Here is an 18,410-nt window from a genome sequence, read left to right on the forward strand (position 1 = left end):
AGAGAGGTGTCCACAGTCACAGCCAGCCTGTGGCGGACCTGGGAAATGGATCCTATGTGTCCAAACTTCCAGTCTTCTACTTCAACCACAAGACCACCTTTTCTCCCATCCACCACTTCCTATGGGAGAGCACTGTACACAACTCAAATCACACAGTGGGGCAGTCCCTAATATTCAGCACACTTTTCCCTTTTTCAGTGTATAGCCTTTATACCAGCCTTTCAGGACAAATAAGCAGCGAGAGCAGAACATGGGCTGCACATCACGTACTCAGCCAGTCAACAAGAGTCACAGAACCATAGAAACCACCAGACTGGATCAGACGCACGGTCCATCTATCCCAGTAACCCATCTCGGATCGCACCCAGCACCAGATGCTTCAGAGGAAAGTGTAAGAAGCCCACAGTAGCAGATGTGGGATAATCTGCCCACTGTATTAAGTCTCACTCTGGTCTCGATTAGTTAAAGGTTGGCTTAAGCCAAGAAGCAGGTTTTATCTCCCTTCCAAAATTCATTATCATGAATTAAAACAATTCTGTATACTCTTGATATCCATGTGTCCAATCCTTTCTTAAATTTTACTACATTCTTGGCCTCATTGACATCCTGTGGCAAGGAGATCCACAGTCCAATTACACATTGTGCGGAAAACTATTTCATTTTTATCAGCTAGAATTTCCCACCTTTACATTTCATTGTATAGCCCCCCTTAGTCTTGTATTATGAGACAGGGAGAAAAGAAGTTCCCGGTCTGCTTTCTCTAGCTCATTCTTTATAGACTTTTATCATGTCCCTTCCTATTCATCTCCTTTCCAAGGTAACAATCGCAATCTTTTCACTCTTTCTTTGTAGGACAGATTTTCCGGGACCTTGACCATTATTGTCACCCTTCTCGGAACTTCCTCTAGTTCTTCTGCAACATCTTTCTGGAGATGGGATGACTAGCAGTGCACACTGTATTCCAAATGAGGCCACACCACTGATTTGCACCATTAGGCAAGAGACCCAAAAAGCATACACCAGTAGCTGAAGAAAGCAGCACCTCTGTTACAAGAACTTCACAGCAGCACAGATAGCAACAATACTGTAGCCACAGGGATTTGTTTCCGAGCAGTTTCAGTTTGCTTCTTGAAGTGAGCTGCCTGATCTAGTAACTGGTGGAGTCGTGTGTGCACAGTGTAACTAGTGGAAAAATGTGGCACCCATCACAAACAGGAGGAACTAAATCAAAACAGCTCTGGGGAGAAATGCCATATATAGCACGACAAACAAGGATTATTGTAACACCCATAAACCCCCTCTGAAAGCCAAAACCACTGTGAAAAAACAAACAGGAATGTGCATAGTTTGTCCTTAAGGCTCACATTCACTGGTGAGTGGGGGAGAAAGAAGAAGAATTTCTCCACAATTCTGAACTTCATTAAACATTTTTAGGTTTAATTTAAACCTTTCGCCCCAAGAGCAGACATATGTTGACAAGTAAAATGCACTAGGTAGATGCAAATTAAAGAGACAAAACCTTAAATTTGCATTAAGACACATTACACCTTACAACTTAAAGAACAAAACCAGGGCTCTGCCGTATTTCCTGCAGCACCCCCAACACTGATCCAGGCCGCCAGACGACAGAAAAGACAGCAATTCAGCATGTATGTTCCTAATAGAAGATAATTTGCTACTTTTTTAAAAAGACTTTTCTAGCATATGATTGCTGTGGCTAGAATGGTTGCTCCAAGTGTATCACTGTGTAGTGACAAATTGTGCCAGAATCTAATCTCAATTCCACTGATGTAAATCCAAAATAACTTCACTGACATCAGTAGAGTTACACCAGATTTATGCTGGTGGAACTCATGAAATCAGAACCAGATGCAGTGATCTGACATTTCATATAGCACCCTTCCTTTAGCAGCATCTGAAAGATTTTTATGATATACACATAAGTTATTTTGCCCAACACTGAAATATAGCCACCTCTGAGATGGAATGCAGCAGCTGTATAACAGCAGCCGAATGCTACACCTCAGTTTGAGTGTCCATTAAAACCCACAGTGGAGGAAGCAGGGGGCAGGGAGAAGATAGGCAGGTTTGCTCTCCAGTAAAAGGGCAAATACACAAGATTATGGGATTATTTTGTATGTTTAAGAGATCTGATCCCCATTGGTCAGCTCTTTAATAAGATTAACTGCCCTGGGACAATTTTTTAAACTGGGGACTCAGAGTATAGATTGGCCATGGCAGACTATGACTTTGCATATACTTAAAACAGTGGCACCCTCAGCTCACAGGTATTCCTTCCTGCTTGTGTGGTTTTCACCCTCATACACCCTGTTTTGCTGTCTCCTGTTGTTCTCCTCTTAAAGTAGATTGTAAACTCCTCTGGGCAGAGATTCTGAATCCAGAGGAACCTTTCTTTGTTTTGTAAAGCATCACCCACCTCTATGGCATCAGCTATAAATAATAGTAAGGATAAAGTTAGCAAAAACAAGGAACAACACACAAGATTTCCTCCATAGCAGTTCTATCACTGCTGAAAAGTTCCAGAGAGGTAGCCATGTTAGTCTGTATACAGCAAAAACATTTTACATTAGGACAAAAGTAAAAAACAAACACCCCCCACACACACACATTTTTCACAGGAGGAAAAAATCCAGAGAACAAAACCAGAATTTTTCAGCTTGCCTCCAGCTGCCCAACTCCCTGGGCAACTGCCTCCTGCTCAGAAAAGGGTTCCATCAGAACATTTTTGACCAGCTTTGGTAGGAGATATTTTAATTCCCTAGAACACTCGAGTTATTACCACTTAGCTTTTCGTCAGCACAAAGCAGCTCATACACCACACCACGTGGCACTGGAGCCCGGGTATTAAATATTACACTTGCATTTCTACCTGTTCTTACTGAGGGTTCAAGCCCCTGGACCCAGGAGTCCCCATAGCTGCACGTACAGCACTTCTGTTGGAGCAGGCAGCAGCACCAGTTACTTCTATCCAGATCGGACTGCCAGTTGTACCAATTTCAGTGGTGGTTATGAGGGTAAACGTCCACTAGGGATTTGACTGAGACCAAATTCATTTAGCTTGTGGCCAAAGTGTCTTTATCTTTAAGACTGTGTACACAAAGCAAATGCAGACAAGGCAATATTGCATGAACTGCTGTACTCCCTTCTTTCTTAAAGAGCTAGTTTCCATTTCCAACTCCAACACTGACTCACTGTGTAACCTTGGCCACCTAACCTCCTCATCTGCAATGCTGCTCACCTACCTCTCTAGAGTGGTTTGAGCTCTACAGATGAGAAGCGCAGTGTATTAATTTTAGGAGTGGAGTCTATTCTAAATTGACTGGGACTCTCCTTGTGCTTGAATCTGCATTGCAGTAGTTTTCAAACTGTAGTCCACAGACCCCTGAGACTCCGCAGATTATGTCTAAGATTTCCAAAGGGGTCTGCACCTCCATTCTAAATTTGTTAGGGATCCACAAACAAGACAAGGTTGAAAACCACCGCTGCCTTGCATTTGACAACAGATTAGGAATTGCTCGGCTCCAGCTAGCAAATGCGAATGCCTGAATAGTTGAGCTATACCGGTGGTTGCTGAAAAGTGCAGACCTCATCAGTGCTTTCAGCTAACTGTTTCACAACAGCAAGAGCTTCAAGCATTCAGCACCAGGCTGAGGGATTGGGGGAGGAGGGAGTTTGCAAACTTGAGGGGTTCCACAGACCATATCAGAAATTTCCCCAAATTTTCACTCTTGAGGTCAGCTCTTCCTCTTGACACTCCAGACAGCAACATAGCTCTGCCCGTACCCAGGTCAGGAAACCACCACAGGGCCTAACACCTGGTAAATATGCAGCAGAAGAAAAGTAGCAGCAACTGCCAGTATCAGCATTCAATTTTAGGCAGAAGTCAAAGTTTGGTTCCGGTCTGCAGGAGGGGCAGGAACACCACACCTCCAACAATGAACAAGGTATGAGCAGCTAGAAAGATGTGTCTGTGCACCAAGAGAGTAAAACCAGATTCAAAACCACTCCGGGTGGGATTAGGGTTTAACTGATGTCAGTGGAAAACAAGAGATTTGGGGGAAGCAGAAGAGAGCCAGCTTAGATTTTTCAGGCTAAATGCCTCACACAGGGAACAGGAGCACAGCAGAAACGGTGCACTAGGCTAAGTGAGGGGGAATGCCATGAGCTGCCCTACAGGTCTTAAGCACGAATGGTGGCGATGGGTTCCAATGTGACTCACTTTTTGTCCTATCAGGTCAAAGAAGCTCAGCATAATGCAAGGCCTCAAAGGAGCGGAACAGAAATCCTCACTGAGGACCTTTCTGGTTGGGATGCTTCTCCTTGCCATGGTGGAACAAGGCAACATTAAAGGGTCCTGTGCATGGGGGAATCTCACTGAAGGACAAGCGGAACCCTAGCTTACAAGGTAGCCAGGTGATTCCGCTGGTCTGTCTCTCCAGCCATCTGGTTCGGCAGCGAATCATTGTCATTTGGGCCTTAGATAGTTACATGAAGGGTTTCAACAAGAATAAATGTCACCACCACTCTCGCCCGAGTCCTCACCAAAAGCCAGCTAGCACTGGACAGTTTAGGCAGTACAGAAGAGTTGCTGGAAGGTTAGTTTTGAGGTAGTCAACCTCCTTCTGCTGCCATAGGCCTCGATCCATTTCCATAAGAAGGGAGACAGACTGCTCCTCTGCATCGTGGCTGTTGCAGCAGCTGTAGGAAACCAGTCCACTGCAGAGAAATTACAGCAGCCCGTGTGCTGTACTGTGTGTGTGTGTGTGTGTGTGCACGCGCCAAAGTAATGGCTGCTGCCCCCACCCTACCCCCCCTCGACAGCACACAGGGAGACTCAGTGGCAATGCCACACCCCTCTCTCAGCAGAAGTACTGCAGTAGTACTGCTAGTATAGGCCCCATTGCACCAGCAAAGTGGGGAGGCAAGATTTGCCCCCAAGAGCCTCTCCCCATCCTGGTAGCATTAACCCTGTATGGTCTGTTCCTCTTTCCCTTAGATACTGCACAGCTTTTCAAAGTTCCTTTCTTCCTTGCTTCTGCTTCTCCGTATTAGTAGTAAAGAGGTTTCATAGTGCGAAATACTTACGCAGAAAACATTTGTATAAGACCTCATAAAACATTACTACAGAGTCTGCATTAGGCGCAAGCCACAGACTAATACAAACCTGCCCTGTGGACAGCTGAATCACCTTGATGAGTCTTTGGCTATTATACAGCCTCCAGCCTTCAACAAAATGTGATTCTGGCCATTAATTTACAAACACCAACTGCTAAACTATTAATGTTCAAATAAATCCCATAATTTCTTATGATTATTCCAACCCAAGGCTTTAGTGACACTAGGGAGGTACAAATACCAACTGATCATCCCCTTTGTGAGAGACCCCACTGCTCGTGTGAGATCTTAACGTATCCCAAGAATAAGTTTGGGAAGATCTCCCTCTCATGGCAGGCAGATTCATCAGATCTGAGATGTACAAACAAATGAATTTGTCAAGCCCCAGAGAGTAGCCCACGGGCTTGTTAAACATACTTTCCTTACCCAAATGACAACACAAAAAATACATTATTCCCAAGAAGGCTACAAACAATAACCCACACTTGCTCCAACCCGCCAGTGACAAAAAAAATCTAAGTTAATTCATCTATGGCCTTCAAGACCTACTGTCTGTTAGGGATCTAACTGCTCCCACACTGACAAAACCAAAAGGATTAAGAACATCTAACTCTGTTTTCGTTCCTCTGCATGGACTCCAGGTCATACTTTCTAGAATTAGCCTTGGAAAGCTAAAATAGTTTCTGAAACGTCTACATCAAACAACAGTAAAAACTGCTCCTTAGAGTATCACTGCTACAGTGGCAGATCTGTAGCCAGCAGTCAGTCTGGGGTGTGGACTTGGACCTGTCATGTGGCTGGCTGAGAAGATCCCATGAGGAATCACTTTTCATCACTGATTTTGAGCCTGGGACATTTATGATCAGCTGCCTGTGTTAAAGCATCAGAGTCTTGGGTAGGTTGGACACTGTTACAAGGTTTAATCAGGGTTCTGAAGGAAAAGTGATCTGAAACCAGCCCTACAGTATGCAAAAACCTGTCCTCCACTATCATACTGCATACCATCTGGCCATCACCAAATCTCCAAATAGTTGTGGGGAAACATATGTACGAGGCATGTCTCCCCAGATCCAAACTGCAGTAGATGAGTATTCAGTAGTTTAGAAAGCTTGGAAACAAGAGTCACCGGCCACATCAGTACATGGGCAGCAAAGAAATCCGCTTGGCAAAGGAGATGCTTCCACTTTTGTAATTTCTAGGGAAAGATACCTTACCACAATTCCCACCAATACAGCTCCTTTGCAAACAACATTTTAGTTGTACTTTGTACTAAGTAAAAGCGTAAGTATTTTTGAGGCTCTGTTTCCTCAGAACACTTCAATTCCCATAGCACTGATGACACGGTCCCTGGATAGCTGGTGATGGGCACCTTGCTGCCAGAAAAATATCAACACATTGGGGTTCCACAGAGAACTGTTCTGGGCCCGGTGTTATTTAACATCTTTAGTAATGACCTGGATGAAGGAATAGGGAGCATACTGATCAAATCTGCAGATGACACAAAGCTGCGGGGCGGGGGGGGGCTGCAAATACTCTGGAGGAAAGAGTTAACATTTGAAGGGATCTTGATAAATTGGAGAACTGGGCTATTGACAACAAAATGAAATTCAGCAAAGACAAATGTAAGGTGTTCTACTTTGGGAAGAAAAACCAAATGCACAAATACAGAATGGGAGACAACTGGCTTGGCGGCAGCACAGCTGAGAAGGATCTGGGAGTTAAGTTGAGGCTGTGATCCACCACGAGTCAGCAATGCGATGCTGGGGGGGGGGGGGAAATGAAGAGGGGGAAGGCAATTTTGGGTTGCATTAACAGAGGCATAGCATGCAAGTCACGGGAGGTGATAGCACCAAGCAGAGCAGTACTGATTAGGCCTCAGCTGGAATACTGTGTCCAGTGTTGGTCACCGCCATATAGAAAGGATGTGGAGAAACGGGAAAGGATCCAGAGGTGAGCGACAAAGATGATCAAAGGGCTGGAGTGCAAGCCATATAAGCAAAATCTGAAGGAACTGGGTATGTTTAGTTTTGAAAAGAGAAGATTAAGGTGGGACATGATAGCTGTCTTCAAATACTTGAAAGACTGCCATAAAAAAAGATGGAAAAAAATTGTTCTCTCTTGCCACAGAGAGCAGGACAAGCGGCAATGGGTACAAACTACAGTAGAACAGATTTAGATTAAATCTCAGGAAAAACTTCCTAACTGTAAGAACAATAGGACAATGGAACAAACTGCCCAGGGAAGTCGCAGAAGCTTCTTTACTGGAGGTTTTCAAAAAGAGGCTGGAAGGATATAGCCCCTCTGTCTCGGATGATTTCGACCAGTGATACTCAGACTGAGGCTCGCGAGCCAGAGGTGGTTCTTTAATGTGTCTCCTGTGGCTCTTTGCAGCACATGATATTAAAACAGTGTGATTTAATTATTAACCAGTCTAAGTTATTAACCAATGAGGATGCTTTTACTATGTTATTAACCAACTGTAACTGATAAAGTAATAATACTTGGTCAGTCATCTTGCTGTGAGAATAATAGTAAATGAAACAATGAACTACTGTGGCTCTTTTGGGTAACGCTGATCTCTAATTTGGTTCCTGAACCACTGAGGTCTGAGTATCTGATTGAAAGCAAGGCTTTCCACTTGGGGATTTAAATTGCCTTGCTTTAAATCAATCCACCCTGCCTGACAGTGAAGGCTCGAGACTGTAGAACAGTCTCCCGACCTAAGGGAAGAGATGGAGTCTGCTGAAAGTGACCTGGGCAAGGCATTAGCGAATGTATTTTTGAAATCAGTCCCCACAAAGAAAGAGGTATGAACTACAGGGAACCAATAACCCTTTCCAGCTCTTATTTCTGTGACTTCATGCAAGGTCTCTGCACGGCTGACACTAGTGCTTCCCTTTGTGCACTGAGCCCTGAAAGGCTGAGGACCTCATTCCAGCTGGGCAAAAGCAATCAGGCAGCCAGGACAAATGCAGGCCGACAACTGGAGAACAAGGTTAAGGAGAACTACACTGCTATTCCTTTGGACTTTCCCCTGCTTGAAGTGTAAAGAAGATGCCTGATGAATATTTTACTCCATGCTGATGCCTTTCTCTGTCCAGCTCTGAAAGTTCGTCTTTTTGTGTAATGCCTTTTTTCATGAAAAGTTGCTGTGGCACAGGTTGCTTGGGTTTTGGGGGTTGTTTGTGAGAGAGACTGACAGAAATCATGCCATGGCACATTAGGCTTGGAACTTCAGGGAGTCACTCAACATCACATTCCAGTTCAGTGGACAAACAAAACAAAGTTAAAGGCAGAGAAGTGAGGAGAGAAATCCACTAAGAAATGGCAGCCCAGACACCAGGAACTCCATCCTAACCTGGAAACAAAAGGCACTCAACCAAAAACTAGGCCAGAGCATGGAGGGACTGTTCATAATATGAAATATTTACATTTAGCACAAGCGAGCATGCTGCATGATAGCTGACCGTCATGCTTGGCTGCATCAGGATGGTTAGCTAGCCTGGCCACCCTGGCAAGAGAAAGAAGACTGAGGCAGCAATTAGAAAAGAAACCAGTGGCTATTTAAGATTTACAGATGGAGTGCATAATAGCACAGTTTTCAAATGTAGGGACCTAGAGTCAGGTCCTCCGGGAGTGCTGAGCTCCTGCCGCTCCCCTTTAAGTTTCTGCTGTGTGGCTGCTCAGCACTTTTGAAAATCAGAACATTCTAGTTAGACGCCTCGTTTTTGGCACTCAGGTTGGAAAAACGTGGCTAAAGGCAGATTTATTTAGGGGCACTTCTTAGATAATGACTTTGGTTGAATGGGAACTGCAGGTTATTATCATTGTTAAATGTGCCACCACACATCTCACAGGCAGGCAGAGAGGTCTTTCTACAAAGAGGCTTCCCAAATTTACTCAGCTGAGGAACACAAACAACAGCTTGTCTGGCTTTTGAGGGTGGTGTCTAATATGCATGAAATGGAGCAGAATGCAGCTGCCCTGAGACAACAGATCAGCAGAGTCCTGGGTCAGGAGGGCTGTTAGCAAGGCTTCACAGAGCTGTAGGGTTTGGAGCTAAGACCCCACTGAGATGCACAGGTCTGATGATTGGGAAGTTAAATGTCCTCTTGTTTCCTTCCTCTCTATCACTACTACTCTCCCCCCCCCTCAACCCCAACCCCCCAGGAACACTCTGAATAATTGCTCCCTTCAGATACATGGTTCATTTACTTATTCCTCCTTCTAAGTCTAACCTTGCAGTTTATCATCATTTTTGTTGCTCTCCCCTGAACTCCCTCTAATTTATCAGTGTCGTTTTGGTAACATGGTTCCCACACTGAATTAAATACTCGAGGTCTGGTCACACCAGAGCTCCTGAGAAAGGGATAGTTACCTCCATACTCCATGACTTGATGCCTCTACATATGCAGCCCATACATCACACTGGACTTTCAGCAAGCTTGGCACACTGTACGCTCATTTCTCCTCTGTTCCCCACTCTCACCCTTTGTCACCCTGCACTGAGTAGGGGAAGCAGAATTTGGTCCTACATGTCGTAACTCCCCATGATTGACTGAAATCTAACACCCTTGTACTGTTGCCTTCTGTGAATATCATTGTGCAACAAGTACATCATGCTCTGCAACTGCCTCAATGCTGACTAGATGAACACTGGAATAACAGCCGCCCACATTGAGCCATCCTAACAAACCCAAACTGCACACTAATTATATAGAACGTTACCCCCAATTGCTTTCCAAATATTCATCTGCACAACATGCCTGGGAGGCAGGTATTTTACAGAAGAGGACACAAACATGGAGAAGTCAAAGGACTTGACCAAGATCCCAGAAGCAGTATGTTGCGGAGTCAGGAATAGACCCTAACTGGCTTAAAGACTGAACTTGATAAGATTACAGAGCGGATAGTATGACAGGCCTGGCTACAAAGGCATCCAGCTGACCTGCGCTTGCTAGCAGCAAATATCCCCAATCGTCCATGATGGGACAATAGATGGGGAAGGCTCTGAGTTACTATACAGAATTCTTTCCCAGGTGTTTGGCTAGTGGATCTTGCCCACATGCTCAGAGTCTAACTGACTTCCATATTTGGGATCTGAAAGGAATTTCCCCCCAGGTCAGATTGGCAGAGACCCTGGTTTTTTTTGCCTTCCTCTGCAGAATGGGGCACAGGTCACCTGCAGGTTTAGACTAGTGTAAATGGTGGATTCTCTGTAACTTGAAGTCTTCAGATCATGATTTGAGGACTTCAGTAACTCTGCCAGAGGTTAGGGTCTATTTCAGGAGTAGGTGGCTGAAGTTCAGTGGCCTGCAATGTGCATGCAATAGACGATCATGATGGTCCCTTCTGACTTTAAAGCCTATGACTCTATGAGAACTCAACTCTGACTCCAAGTCCTCTAGCTTTATGCACAAGATAACATTCCTCAATTGAAGTAAAGCATTCTTTAATGAGAAACAAAGAGAGACAGGCAGCCCAGGCTTTTAAAGTTCAAAGCCCAGGGAATGACAATTCTAATATATCTTGTCACAAATTTCTCAGAAACTCTCTGGCAAAGAGCTGGAAATTTCAGAGCGAGGAAGAAATTCATAGCTGTAAAATCCTCCTAAAAATCTCTGTGGAATTTAAGACAGAAGTAATCCAGTTACTTAGGTTAACACAACCTTTTGCGCTGCAATTTGGATGCCATCAAGGTGATAGTAACTATAGTCCAGCCCATAACCCTCACTGGCCATAGACCCAACTTGTCATGCACTGAGAGGAACTAGTTTACTGATTTCGCAAAGTACTTACCACAAGCTCATTGCCATGGCAATATGGGCTAGAAAAATTAATAAACAGCCTCCAGAGCAGAACAACATGGAGAGCAGCTAAGGATGAAAATTCAGGGATTATTTTGCTGTTCCCCAGAATTAGGACAAATGCTACACAGATCCAGTTTTATGAACTCAACTGGTTTTAGAGTTTTGTAGTCTACATTGTCGTTCATTAACACATTTCCTGGAGAGCCACCTATTTCAGGGCTGTATTACACCCAGGAGAAGGGAGCTGGTCTCCTGATACATGCACGTGAATCCTATTAGCATCATAATACTTACTAGTACTTAGCACTTACATTGCTTTTTCCATCCTCAAATGAGCTTCCAGACATCAACTAATTAATAGGATCAGCAGGAGCAGTATGCACAGGACTGGAGGGAAAGCAGTAGCATTGGGGTTTTGTACCAATTTAATTAACTGTGCAACCCCCAAGCATGGACACTAGGGGCATACCGGCATAGAGGAGTTTATATCACCATAGCTTGCAGTATGTCTGTAATTTACATTTATGCTAGCATAATTGCATCCACCCTAGGAGGCTGAATTGTTTTAACTCTACCAGTACAAAAAAAAGTGTGTGTAGACAAGCCCTTAGTATTGCTTTACACCAAGGGAAAAATCTATCCTCTCACATGCCATATAAACATGACATACTTTGTACTATGCAAATTTAGATTGTGTACATCAAGCTGTTAGTCACTAATTGTTAAGCACCAACAACACAACTGTCCTGGTTCAAAAAATAGAGAAAGATACAGTTCCTGCCCTGAGAAGACAGATACTAGAAGAGGAGGAGAAGCAATAGGAGAGAGACTAAGCCAGCCAGGTTTCCATGGATCCTCAACCCAGGCAAATAAGGACATGATAAAAGTATACAAACTAATGAATGGCCTAGAGAAGACAGATCAAGAACTCTATTCTTCCTATCTTCTAACACAAGAACAGGGGACATTCAATTAAGTTAAAAGGTGGCAAATTCTAACTGACGAAGGAAATATTTTTATACACAACATGTAACTAGACTCTGGAACTCATTGTGAAATGATGTCACTGAAGCCAAGAACTTCACAAGGTTAAAAAAAGACTGGACATTTATCGATAGTGTTAAATACTATAACCCTGGATATTCTCGTTAACAAGTATTTTGGAAAGTATATTCAATCTCCTTCTTCAGGACTTAAACTAATCTCTAACTATTAGTGATTTGGATAAAACCTTCACAAGCAGCAGATTAACCCATATCTGCTTACTCCGGGGCATCTTGAAACTTCCTCTGTAGCATCTGGTGCTGGCCATTTTCAGAGAGAAGACACTGGGCTATACGGGCCAGCGATCTGATCCAATCCGGTCTGGCAATTCCTACCTTCCACTGAAGCATCGGCAATGGGGCAGGGAGGGAACAGGCCTTCAGAGCCCCCCGCTCTGGTCAGCACAATGAACTGTGCCTGAGTTATGGAAAAGAAAGAGCTGCCACATTTTCAGTAGATATTATTCTCTGGGCTCCCTCCCGCCCCGAAGCGTCAGGCAGAGACCTCAGCACCCAGTGAAGTGAGGGAACTGCCAGCGTTTGAAGGGTCACTTGAAAACTCTGGTAATGGCGCCCCCTCCCCCTGCCATTGTACCCCTGTCCTCGCCATGGCTCCCCCCACCCCCTCCATAGCCCCGTCACAGGACCCTCGGCCCCCTCCACAGCCCCACTTCCCGCTACATCACAGAACCCCTTGCCCCCTCCCCCGTCACAGGACCCCTCATCAGCAGCCCCCTCCCCCCGCCACAGGACCCCCATCAGCAGCCCCCTCCCCCCGTCACAGGACCCCTCCCCCACCTCATCAGCAGCCCCCTCCCCCGTCACAGGACCCCCCCCATCAGCAGCCCCCTCCCCCGTCACTGGACCCCTCCCCCACCTCATCAGCAGCCCCCTCCCCCGTCACGGGGCCGATCGCTCACCCACCCGCCGTCGGCAGGACGGAGCCGCCGGGCCGCTCTCTCCCCGGCTAGGGGCGGGTCATCACAGCGCCTCGCTCGCCATAGCAACCGCCTACACTTCCGCTGTGGGCGGAGCTCCCGCCAGAAGTGGGCGGCTCTCGGGGCCGCCTGCGGCGCCATGTCGAGGGTGGGCGAGGCAACGGGGGAGGGGCCACGGGAGCGCGGCGCGGCCCAGTGCAGGCTGGGAGGGGGCGGGGCATGTGGGGCCAGGAGGGGCGGGGCTGGGGGAGCCCCTCAGTGATGTCATGACTCTGGTTCCTCCCATGTCCCCCATTGGGGCCTGGTCAGGACCTGGCTCCTCCCCCCCAAGGCCTGGCCGGGGTCCCCCTCCCCACCGTGGGACCTGGGGTCTCCCCTCCCCCCCAGGCCTGGCCGGGGTCCCCCTCCCCACCGTGGGACCTGGGGTCTCCCTTCCCCCCCAGGCCTGGCCGGGGTCCCCCTCCCCACCGTGGGACCTGGGGTCTCCCCCCCTCCGGCCAGGCCTGGCCCGGCCCAGGTCCCCGTCTCCTTCACCGCCGTGACTCGACCTGTGTGATCCACCCAGCTCAGAGTCCTGCCCCCTGCGTCCAGGGTCCCAGGCTGCCCTGCCTTCATGGAGGCCCAGCTGGGCTTTCCAGGCCACCTGGGTCGGGCGCTCCCTACCACCGGGTCAGGCGAACGCCGCCTGCCTGTGCAGAGCGAAGTCGATGCTATTGACGGATGTCTCTGCCCCTCCCCCCACATTTACACTTCTCCCCAGGGCCCGATCCTGCTCCAAGTGATTCCAATGGGAGCCCTTAGCATGGAGAGCAGGGCTCACACCATGACAGGGCCTGACCTGCCATCCATGGACGTCACTGCACTGAAGTCAGGGGTGTTTGCCTCACGTAAGAGAGATTGGAACTAGTCCAATTACTCTTTACCAGACACCTGCCTTTTAACTGGTCTGCATCCTCTTAGCCAGAGTCACCCAATTTCCCCCTTCCCAACACAAGATCCTCTCCCTGCCCTGACCCCCGTCAGTCACTGAAACACACCAAGAGCTTGGCTCCTCTCAGTGCAGTGTTATCTTTCCACATTTCCACAGTCTGTATCTGTGTCTTCAGTCTGGCCTGGAGCGGTGATTTTCCTACCCTGTAAGAGCGTTTCTAGTTCTTTCTTTGTGTTGCATTGATGGGGTAGGTTAATTGTTGCTACTTCAGTAAAATAAAAACAAGAAAAATCCTATTTACAAACTATGGTATGTTTCCACCCCTTTGATACCTGGCTGAATTCTTTTAACATTTCATTGGGTTTCTTACTCTCTACTAAAAAAAACAAGCGGCCTGTAGCACCTTAAAGACTAACAGATTTCTGCGGGCATAAGCTTTCGTGGGCTGCAGCCCACTGCGTCAGATGCATGAAGTGGAAATCACAGATAAGAGGTACATATATATACATCCAAGGGTAAGAAACATAACAGTAGGGAGGGCAAGTGCTAACAAAGTCATAGAATCATAGAATCATAGAATATTAGAGTTGGAAGGGACCTCAGGAGGTCATCTAGTCCAACCCCCTGCTCAAAGCAGGACTAACCTCAGCTATATCATCCCAAAGTCCCTTCAGTTAGAGTAGATGAGGCCAATTCACAACCGTTGATGAGAAGGTGAGAATGTGTGAACAGTGACAATTACTTCTTGTAATGACAGAACCATTCCAATCCTGTTCAGTCAGCAATGTGTCCTTACTGCCAAGAAGGCTAATGGCATATTGGGCTGCATTAGTAGGAGCCTTGCCAGCAAATGGAGGGATGTGATTATTCTCCTATATTTGGCATTGGTGAGGCTGCATTTGGAGTATTGTGTCCATTTTTGGTCCCCCCGTTAAAGGAAAGATGTGGAGAAGTTAGAGAGAGTCCAGCAGAGGGCAACAAAAATGATTAGGTGGCTGGAGCACAAGACTTATGAGGAGAGGCTGAGGGAACTGGGCTTGTTTAGTCTGCAGAAGAGAAGAAGGGGGGATTTGATAGCAGCCTTTAACTACCTGAAAGGGGGTTCCAGGGAGGATGGAGCTATGCTGTTCTCAGTGGTGGCAGATGACAGAACAAGGAGCAACGGTCTCAAGTTGCAGGGCGGAAGGTCTAGGTTGGACATTAGGAAAAAGTTTGTCACTAGGAGGGTGGTGAAGCACTGGAATGGGTTACCTAGGGAGGTGGTGGGATCTCCATTTTTAGAGGTTTTTAAGGCCCGGCTTGACAAAGCCCTGGCTGGGATGGCTTAGTTGCTTTGAGCAGAGGGCTAGACTAGATACCTGCTGAGGTCCCTTCCAACCCTCATCATCTATGATTTTATGTTGCTCCTTATTCTTTGTGGCGAATCCCTTTCCTCCCCCAACGCGTGTGCACACACACTGCTCTGTGTAATACCTGGCCGGTCAGGGCTGTTTCCACGTTGCTTCTCTCTGCTCTTCACAGGCACAGGCTGCGTTTGCCAGCAGCAATGCCCAGGGCAGCTCAGGACACGGAGTGAAGAACCAAACCCGCATCCTGGCCGCAGACGCAGGGGGGCTAGAATAGAATCACCTGCGTTGGAATGTGGCCAAATCACCGGGCCCCACCCCTTAGCTCCTGACCGATCACGAACGGTCCCAGCCCTCGGTTTACATGTTCTCTGCCAGCAGCACAGGCCCCCCCAGCACCATGCAAAGAAGCTGCTTCCAGACTTGTTCTTTATTGATATTTACCCTGTCAATGTGCTGCAGCAACAGGCATCCCCTGCTGAACACAGCCGCCCAGCACCCCCAGCGCCGCGCCGGGGCGCTAGCCTCAGTACAAAATCCCTGGGGAGAGCGCCTCCTACTGAGCCACCTGTGCCACTGCTGGGGCATTGGGGTCAGCATTGACTGCAAGGCGAGGGAGCCCCCCTGCCATCTGAGACATCCACGCCCTTCCCTGCCGTCCAGCACCACCTCACTCCATGCGAGGACCCAGGAGCAGCACTGACTCAGGGGAGCAGCCCTTCACTCCTTCTGCCCCCTGCGCTTTCCCATCCATGACTCTGCTAACCCTTCCTGAGCCAAACTCTCGGAGGTGCCGAGGGCTCCCAGCTCCCGCTGCCTTTAACCAGAGCAGCAGAGGCCCAGCTTGCCAGTCATTCAGACCCCAGCGTGCTCTGCCTGGTGGCATTCTGCTGACATCACAATGGGGAAACTCCACAGGCCCCCCCCTCCCCCCGAGCTGGCCGCCCCAGGAGACGTCTCAGAGCAGAGGCTCTCCGGGCCAGCTGGCCCCTGCCCTTTCAACAAGCACTGCCAGAGAGATCTGGCCCAGCCCCCAGAGATGGCCCAGTCTGGGCCAGCGTGGGACGCGTCCCCTGACGCCTGCGGGAAAGGAAGACACCAGGGCAGAATAGACAGGTCTGGGCTCCTTCCTTCCTGTGAAGATGAGGCTGATGATTGGGAGACCGACCCAGACTATACAAACGACGCCACTGAGAGAGGCTTTTGGTGGGGGGACGGCCCTGGAGCCCGCTCTGAGATCTCCACTGCCTCCATCATTTCTGGTAAGGACCGAAGGGAATGCTGGGGAAAAACCCTTGACGATAACCACAGGGTAATTCTGCTCGCCTGTGGGGTCTTGTGAACAGAGGCTCACCCCTCCCTTCCCCTGCGCACACTCCAGCCCGCTGCCCTTCAGCGTCAGCCGTGCTGCTGCTGCACCTGGGAACCAGCCTGGGGCAGAGCGTGAGCAATGTCATCACGTCCCCCACGCCTGTGACAGGAAGGGAAACTGCCCAGCAGCCAAACAGAGACGTGGGTGCTGCAAAAAGGGATGTCACGGGCCCCAAGGAGCCCCATTGATTTCCCCCTCTCTACTCGCTTTCCGCTGATCTGGGGATCACAGGGGTGTGATGCTGTAGCAGTCTGGGAACGGTGTGACCCTTTCCCACAGCATGTGACCCGATCCAATGGAAAGCTTTGGTCTGTTTCTACTACAAATCCAACCGTGTCAGTCAAAGTGGGATGTCCTGTGTATGTGAGGGGGGAGAGAGAAAGAGATCACGTTGTGTACACACACACACACACACACACACGGTGTAATGTCCTATGTGTGTGGAGGGAGAGAGAGATCGTGTTGTACACACACTCAGTATAATGGCGGGGGGAGGTGGGAGAACACGTATACACACATACATGGAGTGCTATGTCCTGAGGGGAAGAATAGAGATCACGCTGTACACACACGCACGGTGTAATGTCCTGGAGTGGGGACAGACCCCTGTGGGAACAGCCTGTCCATTGCACGGCCTCCCAGCGGCTGTTCCCTCTGGCCGGCGGAGGGAGCAGGAGGCTGGGAATTAGGAGACCCACCCAGCTCAAACGCTGACCTGCTGTGTGGCCCGGGGCGAGCTGAGCCTTTCACAGCCTGGTGCCTCAGTTTCCCTTCCCAGGGAAGCTGCTGGCGTCGGGTGGAGGGGAATCATTCTGCATTGCTGGGTATGGACTTTGCTCTCCTTTCTGGGACTGTTGCAGCACTGTCTCACTCCATCCGGGGCTGTGAGCTGCACCCTCACCGCACGGGGAAGCCAGGCGCGCCCCCAACCCGATCTTACGAGGAGGAGGGGCACCGGTGCCCGCCCGCCGCTGAGGACAGCCCTCTCCGGAGCTCTCGAGGGACAATCCAGTGGAGCCCGGGGCCGGACGCCAGGGCTCCCCTGCTGCGGCCATACCCCAGTGTCTACCTGCACTCTTCTGCGGGCACGGGCATCGAGCGGGCCTCCGTGTTCGAGTGCAACGCTGCCGAGACGCTCGACACCTTCTTCTACCAGAAGCTGAAAGCCTGCGAAGAGTCCCCCGCGCGGCCCAGCCCTGCAGGGGCCGCCTCCGGCACCTACGAGAATGAGGAGCTCCTGGGGGCCGAGCCGGGGCCGGCGGACAGGAGCAGGACCCGAGGTGGCCCAGGGAGAGAGGGGCGGACGGCGCAACAGAGAGAACGAGCCAAGCAGGGGAGTTTGGAGCCCCAGGGCCAGGGCGGGAGGCACAGACAGAGTCACACCAGGCAGACGGACAGGCGGAGGGACTGCACACGGCCCCAGCGGCTGCCCAGCTCTGGAGACGGCCACGACCTCTCAGCCTGCGATCGGCACCTGAGGACGTTCCAGCGAGGGGACAGGGCAGCGGCAGAGCCGGGGCGGGAAGAGGCTCCCCACGGAAGGGGGTGCAGCAGACCTGGCCGGGAGGCTGGTGGGCTGCCCCAGGTACTGCCGCGATGCGCGATTGCTCATCTCCAGAGCTGTACGGCCTGCCAGCAGTTTAACCGGAGCCCGCAGGCCTGGCCTGGGGAGGAGGCGATCCCCTGCGAGAACAGCCGGGCCCCACGGGAAGAGGAGAGCACCACCGGCAGGAGGGCGAGGTCAGCAGCACCCTCGCACAGGCAGCTGCGGCAGAGGCTCTCCGAGGTCCAGAAATGGCTGGAGCAATCCACGGCCGAGGAGCCTTCCGTTTGC

General features: G+C 49.3%; 1 protein-coding gene across 1 annotated transcript in view; it reads right to left on the reverse strand.

Moving 5' to 3' along the window:
• Positions 1-13,031, reverse strand: part of PPP1R16A (protein phosphatase 1 regulatory subunit 16A) — a 65,435-nt gene extending 52,404 nt beyond the window's left edge. The window contains exon 1 of the mRNA XM_067560108.1: positions 12,914-13,031. The gene's annotated coding sequence lies outside the window, so the exon portion shown is untranslated. The remainder of the gene's footprint in view (positions 1-12,913) is intronic.
• Between the last annotated feature and the right edge of the window lie 5,379 nt (positions 13,032-18,410).

Source organism: Emydura macquarii, unplaced genomic scaffold (genome assembly GCF_026122565.2).
Source record: "Emydura macquarii macquarii isolate MOO-44397 ecotype Brisbane River unplaced genomic scaffold, CSIRO-AGI_Emac_v2 contig_2246, whole genome shotgun sequence".
NCBI classification, from domain to species: domain Eukaryota; kingdom Metazoa; phylum Chordata; order Testudines; family Chelidae; genus Emydura; species Emydura macquarii.